The 11,776-nt window shown below is 40.4% G+C and overlaps 1 protein-coding gene and 1 long non-coding RNA gene across 2 annotated transcripts in view; both read right to left on the bottom strand.

The window, feature by feature from the left end:
- Nucleotides 1-11,776, bottom strand: part of GBE1 (glucan (1,4-alpha-), branching enzyme 1) — a 255,997-nt gene that overhangs the window by 130,965 nt on the left and 113,256 nt on the right. The window lies entirely within an intron of this gene.
- On the bottom strand, nt 10,370-11,770 carry LOC108446054. The gene is made up of 2 exons (XR_001861164.1): nt 11,522-11,770; nt 10,370-11,357 (listed from the first exon to the last, which is right to left on the bottom strand). It is a non-coding gene; the product is annotated as an uncharacterized LOC108446054 (long non-coding RNA).

Below are 11,776 nucleotides of genomic sequence, written 5' to 3'. Positions count from 1 at the left end.
TAAAATAGTAGACATCCAAGCCCTATTTTGGTCCAAATTTAATAAAATTTCAAGTGAGAATAATCATTAGTTGTATTTAGCCAGCTAATCTTTTTAGTAAAGCTTTTCTTGTCCTTCCTCAATTCACAAGCAGTAGCTGAAATATACACATCTCCAAACACAAACTGAGTGTATTAATTTGATTCATTTGGAACCCACAGATACTTTGTACCTATTAAAGGTGTAAAGGTCTAGGTTAACCTCTATACTATCAACATTTTTTCATCCTATTATCAGTTCAGGGAAGAAGAGGATTGCTTTCCTCAGAAGAAAAAGCATATTTTTGAACAACCAGATTTATAGATTGAGTCTTTCATTGCCTTTTAATAACCTTATCAGCACCAAGAAATTATTATTCAGTTGAAAAAGTTAACTGAAACAGTTTAAGCAATAGATGCATGAAATCTGTTGAAACCCACTGTACTGGGAGCCTTGCAGAAGAGGAGCTGGTGACACCTGCTCTGTTTGGAGTTGCTCTTAAGGCTTGAGCAGCCTGAAGGTTCACCTGAGCAGCAGTCGCTACCTGTGTGTGAGGACAAAGTGAATTTTAAAATACTTTATGTGCCATCTTCAGTCCTAAAACATGCTCACACCTATCTCTGGAACAAAATACATTCAAGTTGGACAAAAGACCACTTCTGCCATAAACCAGCATTCACTTCACGGCAAATTCAGGGGATAGAGGGGTGGAATTTATATGCAAGTAACAAAGCTAAATGTGCCCACATAATATCAGCATGTGGCAATATTAAGTCTGGTAGTAAACTTCTCTAATTTCCCCCAGTCCTGCCCTCCTGCAAACTTGAGCTTTTCAACCATCGTCTCCCACAGCAACATGAAAACAACACTCATTTCATACACTACTTGGTTAGACAGTGACATTTTGATCCAAAGACTCTTCCCCAAAAAGAGGAAAAAAAAAGAAGCACCATACTAATTATTAGGGTTTTGAATTTTTGAGGAAAAGTTCTACATTCACCTACCTACAGCTACATACACTTCAACTGTGTGGCATCTAAAACTGAGAGCACAGGAAGGAGATGAATGGGGAGTCTTCAGCTTTGAAGTGTTTTTAACTACATGAATTTGCAGTGTTCAAGTGAAGTAGCAAATAATCCGATTTATGAACTCATACACTTACTTATTTTAGGACAAGTAGCAAATAGAAAAAGCTCTTCCGTCCAAAACTTTTTGATGAAACAAAGAAAATACAAAGAAGTTTGGTAAATATCTCTAAATGATAACATTTCTTATTTATAAATTTTTGTCTGAAAGATCTAATCACTGTCATCACATTCAAATTACACTGCAAGACAAGCAGATTTTTTAACAGTAATCTGCTATTTAAAGAAAACTGTTACAAGCCTGATTTTTTTTTCCTTAAATACTTTCCAACTGTTGTAAACAGGATTAAAATACAGTAGCAATATTTTGAAAAAACTTTTCAGATGTTTATCATATTAAGCATTAAGGAACTCTTATTAGAAAATTTGTAACAAATACACCATAGATTAAGTCAATGAAATCCATAAACCATAGTTAAACTTGCCAACAAACTCTAGTGGAGGCCGGATTTACACACAGACTAGCTAAAACTCCCCAGAAAAAGCTGTGTCTGTATACACTTATGCATTAAGCACATAAAGTGCAATTAATAAAGATATTTTTATGGTCTTTGGGGAAAATAAATAAAAAGCTGCACAGCAAACAAAAGAAAAACTAGCTTTCACACTCAAAACAAACTCTACACCACTAGAAGCTAAGATACAACTACCCTGAATTTGGCACAGACTAAACACAGCTGTAGGGATCTACTTCCTCTCCCTTTTTAGGGGGGGAGGTTTGTGTTTGGAGGTTGCATGTGGAGGCAGGGCAGGGAGCAAAGAGTTAAAACACAGACCTTTCTGATACTCTTACCAGTACCAAACTCCTACCTCAACTGACCTTTTTAATCCCTTTATCACTTTAGACTTTCCCCCTCACTGCCTGACAAAGCAGCCAGGACTGCCTCTTTGGATTTGCTTTCTCCAAGAAAGGGAAAAGCTGCTTAGACAATGGACACAGACTGAAAGTGTGTAACCCAAATGCCATGCTTTGCTGCAGCCTCTCTCCCACCACTTTGGAACTTGCCAAAGAAGAGATTATTTTTCTACTCATGCTACGTGCTGAAATTAGTGCAGTAACCCAAAAGTACCTGTCGTTGCTCAAAACAATTGATAACCAGCATCAAGAAAGTAGCCAAGGGCTGAAGAAAAATAGAAGCACAGGTACAAAGAGCACCTTAACTAAAAAGAACATGGGCAAATTGATACAACTATTTAAGCCTCCTAAAGGCTGGACCAAAGGAAGAAGACAGTACAGCCACCACACTACTTACAAGATAAAAGATTTAATGATATTCTGACGATGATTTTTTTTAAGCTGTATTTTTCTAAATAACTTCCTCTTTAAGTGACAATAGAAAATGTACAGAAGATGTTCAGAGAGGGCCATGCCATTGGCAGAACTAGACACGTACTGTTTACTTCCCAGAAGTGAAATATTTTATTAAAAACAATATCCATCTATTCAACTTGAAAGATACAATGATCCGTGAGCTTTCCAAAGATTAAGTTAAAGCTTGGGAGTTCACGTCAACTGAGAGAGAGGATTTGGCTGTTCAGACAGTAGATTTAAATCACCTGGCTCATTCAGCATGCAGAAGCTTTACCTTGTTCTCCACTGCTTTAACATTCTCAAAGGAAGCTGTAGTCTAAACAGCCCCTGAAGTTGTAAAGCTTGTCTTTTTTCAGCTCTGTTCCTTCCTTTCTTACCAAGGAGGGATTTTTCTTCATTCCTTCTGTATTTCTCTTAGGGATGTCAAAGGTTTTTGGGGAGTGAGAAGGACAGCTGCAGAAGGGTGGGACACGGACATAACACAAGATGACAAATCCCATCAACACACAGACTGAGAAAGGATTTGAGAACCAACACGAAGTATTTGCCTTAAGTCTTACCTTGATGTACCAAGTATAGATTGTTGTCTAATTTCTCCTTCTCAAAAAGTAGAATTTTAGCTCTAAGCTCTGGAGAGCCCCAGTACCAGCCCCTGTCCTAAACCATCACATCTGCTATGTCACAAATGTTTCTATGGAGTCATTACTACTGTTTGTGCAACAATACAAACCTATTGTGCAAGTATTTACATGCTGCCCAAATTTGCCCAAAAAAGCTGGCAGCGAAAGCAGCATTGCAAATTCCGTATTTCTATAAAGCTTCGACAATTTCCTAAAGGAGAGGCATTTGTAAGAAAGAACTGTTTATTCAGGTCTAATTAAACCTTGCTGAAAGTGATCAAAGAGTCATAATTTCTTATGATGGAAATGGATTTTTTTTTTTTTCTTGGAATGGAAAGCATCCATTACCTTACAGCTTACCAATCCCTATCATAGCAGGAACATTTATACTAGGGACATATACTACAACAGGTATCAAGCAATTATGTTAACTACTAACAGGTGTCAAATAATAATGCTAACTTGCTTAAGCCTGACACACAAGACAGAATTTATTAAACTCTTTTTTTTTTTTTTTTTTTGCTGGGATAGCAGGTACAGTACAATCAGGATGCCCCCTAAAGCTGCTAAAATGAGCTGCTGACTCTTATGTTCATGCAGTGAATACATTCTAGATGGGCAATTTCCAAACAGTTGTGGTAGTGCAGCATGTTTTCATTTACAACACACAGTAACTCAGCGTGATTTTAATAGGAGTCTTTCAGACAATTCCCCCTGGCCCTCCTGCCTTTCTTCCAAATCATCTTATCTAATGCTTACACCACCAAAAACGTGGATCTGATGATGACAATGCATTCACATGTGACCATGGGGAATGCCTGGAGGTACCCATCCTGTACATAAATGCAGCCTGCCTCTCAGGGACACATTATGAAAAAGAGAGTGCCCTCAAACCAGAAGTCTGATCCACACCATTGGCACAGTTTAGCCACCATCTAATATATTGTTTTCTCAAAAAAAAAAAAGTCCCCACACTAACAGTAATAACCTACCTACATCTGTGATCAGCACTAAGTCTATTTTTCACTTGTCCCAAGGCAATGTCTCCTAAAGAACCTTCTCTAGCAGCCCCCTCTTGAAGAGAAGGATGAGAAAAAGTGACAACCAGACCCTAAACAATGCCCAGAAATAGAGAAGTAATTATCTTAGAATCATGCAGATTAGCAAGCACCATTCAAGATCAGTGTAGTCTGCTTGTGTACGTCAACTTATCCACACTTCCAGAAGCCTTTTCTTGACTGAAAAGGTAGGGTTTGGCTTTGAGTGAAACAAATTAAAGAAGAAATATGGATAAGCTTGAAGTCCACATTCTCCTAATATAATACTTTGGCAAGATTCCTCCACTTTTTTATTCCTACCATCAAGGACAGCATCCTTACTTTGGCATGTCATACCTGAAACTCTTGTGAGAGAATCCAGACCCCAACCTCCCTTTAAAGACTGAGAAACACACAAATCACTCAATGAGCACAACACTAATTCAGGCAACAAGGGCTGAAACTCACATTTTCTATTCCATGAACTATACACATCTCAGTTAATTTTGTGTGACCGAGCATCACTCAATTCCTTTCGTACATCTAGGCTACATTTTTTTTGAACTTGGCATAACCTTTGAGCAGTGGCACTCCTTCTCTGGAGAATGTAGGTCCACCCTTATTGGATCTTCATGCTCCACTTTGAAAATATTTTCTCTTTCCATCACTAAGCACAAGGGCAGACATGCTAAGCACTAAGAGAGGCAAAGCAACACATCAGGACAGCAAGGATACAAAGGAAGCAAAGTATCCTGTGCCTGAAGAACAGCTTCAAAGAGAAAAGGAGTGTGTGTAACAGAAAGCATTAGAGCTACCTGCAAGTAATACCAGTCAATGGAATCAGAGTTGAGTGACTAAAACTGTCAGTAAGGCTTTTTTGTTGTTAAGTATACCCAAGAGAGTAAGTTCAAGTAAGTTTAGCCTTAGAAATTCCCAGATTCATGGAACAGTTTTTTCAACATGTTCACGTAATAGAATGAATTGACCTTGGTCCTTTGACAGGTCTTCAGACATCTATTTTACCACGAGCCTATACTAAATTTTAATTGCAAATAATGCCCAGATAACATTCTAACGAGGCATTTCCAAGAGCAGCATCTTGGGGGCCTATTCTTTGTAGAATGAGCAGGACTCATCTCTAACAACTGGCCCTCAATTTCTTAACATGAGGTGCTATAAGAGCATCAAACTGTCAGATACTTGGGGAAGAGGCAGCCACATTCTAGGTAGAAACTTTTTTTTGCTGAATATTCTTTTTCCAGAAGAAAACTTATGTTTTAAACATTTTAAATACAAAAAACCTGATCTTGTTGCACTAGACACTTTGCATGAAGACATTATTTTCTTTTTAACCTGATGAATAACTGTATGAAACAAAGGTGCAGAAAATACAAAGCAAACGGAAGCATGAGTGAGAGCTTTTAGATCGCTGCCACTGCACAAGCCAAAAGGAGCTCTCTTTTGTGGAAGGCAGAAGATGAAGGAACAGCTAGGATTAGATAGTGGGAGTAAATAAAAGGTAACAGGGAGCCTGAAAGAGAAGTGTCTATACATAAATATTGAAATTGAACAGGGGGAGAAAAGTATCTTCAGGAGATAGGATGTCAATTTAAGACAGTCCTCCATAAGAATGCCTTCTTTACAGCTTTGAAGTAGAGAAGAAACATGCATAAATACCTGAATGTAAAGTATTCAGCAAGACAAAGCTTTTTCCTCACTATTACAATGAAACAGTTATCAGATTCCTGGTCATGTAATAAATTGTTCTAGAATTCCAGGCAAATTTTCAGAGTTGATCCAGCATGCTCAGATATGCTAACACTACATAACAGAGCTGAGGAGGCCTCAATTCATTTCTTCAGAGAATACCAAGTTTTAACTTTTAAACAGAGGCAACTGCTCTGCTAATGAAAAGCAATACCTACGTCATTATATTTCACTGCCTTTTCATAAATCTGGCAGCTATTAACACAATTCCAACTTGAATCTTTTGATGAGGACTACACCAGTCACACATATGCTAGATGTACATTGGCCTATGCAAGTACTTCCTCACACACTTAAAAATTAAGGTCATCAGTGAGACAGTCAACTACACTTGTCACGGTTAGTAATCCAAATGCACATGAGTTAGAGACTACCATAAGGCAGAAGGATTAAATTGGCAGGGTTCTAGAATCATACTGAACTGATGGGATGCCACCAAAACCAGTAAAAATACAACCATGTATATGACACAGTTTTTCACAAATACTTAGTTCTGCACACCCAATACAACAGTCTGTATGTGATAAAATAGACAAGGAAAATCCACTTTTTCTGATGATACATAAGAATTGTGTCAATTCTGTGACAGATCATACTCCAGTCCTTCTCCTCTCTCCATCTTCATCTAGAAATAGGATTCCAGCTTAGTCGCCCTTCAACTGCCATTCCCAAGCCTGCTAGACCCCAACAGCTGCCGTCCTACTCAGCCCTATCACACCCAACTCGGCACATTTTCAATATCTCAGTCAGACACCCACCACTGTTCATCTTCAAAATATATTTTAAAAGACAGAACCACGAAGCAGCATTAAACTGATATTAAGCAGATACAAAATGGGAGATAAAAAGGGAAGAATGGCAAGTTCTTCCCTTTTGTAAGAATGGAGGGAGCTACGAACACTACGAGAAAGCTACGAACCAAGTGACAGGACATCTTGGTAATTGATACTGCTGCAACAGCCACTGAGTAGATGTTCCCATCTTGACCAACTCACCAACACTTGAGAAGGAATGGAACTCCTCTCTCTCAACCCATACACATGGCCAAGCATTTTATCTAGTTGAAGAAATCAATGTTTTTTGAGAACAAAGACTGAAGCTATGCATCGGTATTATTTTTCTTATTTATTCTATAAATTGAACTATTCAAAAAAAGCTTTCACCAAAGACTACATAGTCAGTAGGTTACAGAGGCAGTTGCATGGACTGGTAAAATATAACAAGCCATGTGCATTGTTATAGCGGAAAATTCTAATAGGCAGCACTTTCTAACACCAGTTTGTAATACCATAAAATGAAATTACACCACAGGCATTAATGGTTTTAATTGAACCAATTATGCTCTAAGAGGTAAAAGACTAAAAACACATGCTAAATTATACAAAGTCTTTAGTCTAAATAACACTTGAGACTTAACAAAATACCTGTGGGAAAACATATCCCAGATGGTCAAACAATGTAGCACAGTGATACCCTACACAAACACTATCACTTGAGGATTTTTTTTGTTTGTTTTTTTAAGCAGATTCTTGTTTAGAGATCTGAATAGTGTGTATTTGGGTCAAGACTGAGCAGTTTGCTATATATACACTGATTTCCCCTCATCCCAAAGAAGATACTCCTTCCTCAACTCAGGATCAAATTCAGGCATTCATCAAAAGAAAAAAATTACAGATTTCTATTTTCCCCATGAACGCCATTTGCAACATGCCCAGGCATGGCAAAGTATTGAAATGGGAAGGTGACTGGAAGTCTTTCTTTCCCCAGTCACTCATTTAACTATCCCCCATGCTTACGGCATTACTAGGTCCTACCACCACATTTTAGGCATTACTTCTTTACAGAAGCCCTTTGTTCCTACCAAAGCACTCATTCAGCAGTTTTTGGAGGCTTTATGAAAGAAGAAAAGCAGTCAGTTGTCTTAAAGCACAAAGCTACACTTTACAAGAGGTTAAAGGAGACAGTCCTTGAAAGCAAGAGGAAAATTTTCAGAACTTGAGGCAACATCACGATTCATTTCATCATGAATCTGGCAATTCTCAAGGTGAATCAGGATAATCATATTACATTGCAGAATCCAGTCTGATGTGACTAAAGCCTGTCTGTCCTTCAGCAACCCACTCCCTTCGAGAGAAAGGAAAAACAAAAGAATGCACAAAGATCTCAGTATTAGCTACGCTGCTGTGCAGACTTGGTCACCATCCTGAGGGTGCAGGAGCACAGCACAGGGTAGGAGAGGCAGATGTGAACCCCAGCAAGAGAGGCCTGCACTTGCTCAAGGCATAGATGAGCAGGAACACACTAGAGCCTCTCCAGAAGACAGCTTTTTGTTCCTGGTCTGTTATCTACTATGGCACACAGGTAGGGCCTGAAAGATGGGTTTCCTCAGAACAGATGTGCAAAAGCTAACTTGAGGAGGCGTGGGCTGCTCATATCCACTCACAGTTCTAAGCTATCTACAGGGACAGTTAGCTGGGAGTGCCTAAAGAAAAGAACGAGCCAGGCTGTTCTCCAAGAGAAACAGGGAAAACAGATCAGAAGCAACAAAGTTGCATCAAGCTAAGTTACAGTATTAAAAAAGAAATTCCCAGAATTTGGGTAGCCAAACACAGGGAGAGACTGCCCAAGGGGGCTGAAGAAACACATCCTCAGTGACCTGGCACAACCCCACAAGGTCTTGAGCAGCCCAATCCAGCACCAGAAATGGTCAGTCTTTGGGTGTGAGAATAACCAAGTCACCTGTGCAGAAGTCACACAGTCATGGATACACACCTATAAAGTTCTTTACTAACAATCATCTGGCCATGCTAACGCAGTACCACAGACAAGAGAGCAGACAGGCTCAAGCCCAAAGGGCAACTCTCAGCAACTTGCTGATGTCACTACCAAGATTGGCCCCAAGTCTTTTATTTACCATCACTTCTACAAAACTTTCACTGAGCAAGAAAAAGGGAGGACTATTTCACATGTTACTGCACAAGGCATAATATAAGGATCTCCACCAACAAACGTTTAAAAGCTTTGTTTCTCAAGCATCCTTAATCCTCTGCCAAAAGCCCCAATTTTTATTTCTTTAGGCAATACACAGTACAATAACTATAAGCTATAAAATTTCCATCACTCCATGATGATTTAGTTTAATATTAAGTAAGGTCAATATCACTGCAAACTCTAAGAAGAGATCCAGACTACTACAGGAAATGCATCCACATATACTATATTTGAACAAGTCTCTTTCACTTCTATTCTTTCCCAAAGCTTCCTAATCCAAGCTAGTAAAATACTTTTAGTGCAACAGGGTGCCAGGCACCAAATCTGCCTCCTGTCCCCTTTATCAGGAAAAACTCAACCTTCTGAACTGAGAGACCACATGTACTTTTGTTGTCTAAACTATTCAAGTGGGAAAAAAAGAAATGTCACTGGGCAGGGGGTATCAGGAGCAAAGTTAGAGGAAATCAGTCAGCAGCATCAGAAGGAATAATGAACAGATTGCCACTGGTTCAGCATTTTCAGCAGCTGAGTAGCATGATTTCTACTCAGTTTTCCTATTCTACAAAAGTAAATTCATTGCTAATAGATAGTCCTCCTGTCCTATCTATGATGAGGCCATGGCAAGCAGCTGACAATCAATCAACACTTAACACACAGATTTGCTTAACAGCACATATGCCTAGCAGCTTCATCACAGCCTTTTCCTGCATCATGTATGGTGTAGGAAACCAGATCCATTGGGTTATTTAACGAGTGCCATACCACAGTGATGGGTCATGCAACCACCAGTTAAATGCATCAGCATCCTTCAGTCTGGAACAAAGATCACATAGCTCCACGCTGCTCAGGATTTCAGACACAGTGCACACAGTTGTGCAGGGCTGTTCACCACCTCCCCCAGCTCAGGAACTGGACATCAAGCAAGCAAATCCCATATACTGAAGGCCCTAAAGAACTGGTTCTTCACACAAACAGCAATTAGGCTGCAGAACTCCTTTTTCCTGGGCACTCTTGATAAAACACACTTGAAGCATTAAATACAGACTGAATCACAATTCACAGAAACTGTAATGACCATTGCATGCAGCCACCAACAGGCATTTCCCTGTGCTTACAATTCCTCCTCCTTGGTACACTCTACCATCCTTCTCCTGCTGCTTCTTCGGGCTTAGAATAAAACATCCAGTTTATCACACACTGCCACAAAAGTTTTCCTTTATTCTTTTAAATTAATTAACAGTATACATGTTTCCACAATAATTCTATGGCAACTGACCAGTTGGAGGTCCAGGAGCCAGAAAGCGACAAGATACAGACAGGACCATCTGAAGTTCTATGCTCCAGATGCACAAACCTGAGAAGTACACAAAAGTTTTGCAAACTCACGGTACTCAGAACAGTCATACTATCCTCATAAATACAACCACCACTAACCACAACACGTCTGTTTTGATGGCAGGCACACTCAGCAAGCCCAAATGTTTTAATGAATACTTTTATTAAGAGCCAGATCTGCCCATTTATTAATTCCTACACCCTAGCTCCCCACTGAAAGAATTAGGTGCTTTACAGCACTGCATGCATGGCCAGGAGCTTGTCAGAAGCCATTGTAGGAAACTCTCAGTTGTTCTATCATTAAGAGATTAGTTTGAGAAAATGCTCTGCAAGTCAGCCTAATAGTTTACTCAATCCTTAATCCTATTTTACAAGACCTAGACTTACCACTATTCAATGCCAGAACCCAACAGGACACCAGGCAATGTTAAACCATATAGAACATAGTAACAGACAAAAAAAGCCAATGACTTTAAAAAAAAGATACCTCCTCTTACATCCCTCACACACAGAGACTTTTCCAGACTTCTGGGACACAGTGCATTGGTCAGTACTACAATTATTTTTATTGCCAGAGGACCACTAGTGAAACACAACATATAAATGTGCAGCATAAAAGCTCCCAATGGCTGTGTTCAACCAGCGGGTGAGGTTTCAGCAGCTTTTCCAGGCCAGCAGCCTGGCTCTGCAGGATGCAGGCCTCCTCTGCCCAGGCTGCTGCTAGCAGGCTCTCACCCAGGGCCTGGACAGAGGGTTGGTGTCACAGTTCCCAGCGAGAGGCACAAAAAAAGGGATGCTCAGACCGGCAACCCGGCACCAACCTAACGCACGCTCTGCTACTTCACACATTGCAGGTCTGCCGAACAGCTGAGCTGGCGGTTCAGGGATACCTCAAAACATGCAGGAAAATTCTCCAGAAAGACGAGATTCAGAAGCAGTTTATTTACAGATAAACAGAAAAACACTTTTGTTAGTGACAGCAACTCAGTGCATCAACCTCACAGCCTGACTGCATCCATCTCTGGGATCCCCAACACAGGAAGGGCATTGATCTTTTGGAACGAGTCCAGTGGAGGCCACCAAATTGATGAAGCACCTCTTCTATGAGGTGAGAGAACTGGGATTGCGCTGCCTGCAAAATAGAAGGCTTAGGGGTGACCTAATGGCAGCCTTACAGTAGCTGAAGGGAACTTATAGGAAAGATGGGGCTAGATTATTTACATGTAGTGACAGGTCAAGGGGAAATGGGTTCATGCTGAGTAGGTTTAGATTAGGTATCAGAAAAAAATTCTTTACTGTAAGGGTGGTGAGGCACTGGAACAGGTTACCCAGTGAAGTTGTGGCTGCGCCATCCATGTAAGTGTTCAAAGCCAGGTTGGATGCAGCTCTAAGCAACCTGGACAAGTGGAAAGTGTCCCTGCCCACAGCAGGGAGTCTGGAACCAGATGAAGTTTAAGGTCCCTTCCAACCCCAACCCTTCTATGGTTCCGTGATTGCCGCAAGCTGTCCCCGGCTGCGCCCACGGGCCCGGCTGCCACCGCCGCCCCCCCG

The sequence above is a fragment of the Corvus brachyrhynchos genome, unplaced genomic scaffold, assembly GCF_000691975.1.
Source record: "Corvus brachyrhynchos isolate BGI_N302 unplaced genomic scaffold, ASM69197v1 scaffold152, whole genome shotgun sequence".
Lineage (NCBI taxonomy): Eukaryota > Metazoa > Chordata > Aves > Passeriformes > Corvidae > Corvus > Corvus brachyrhynchos.
This window is presented reverse-complemented; position numbering and strand designations above follow the sequence as displayed.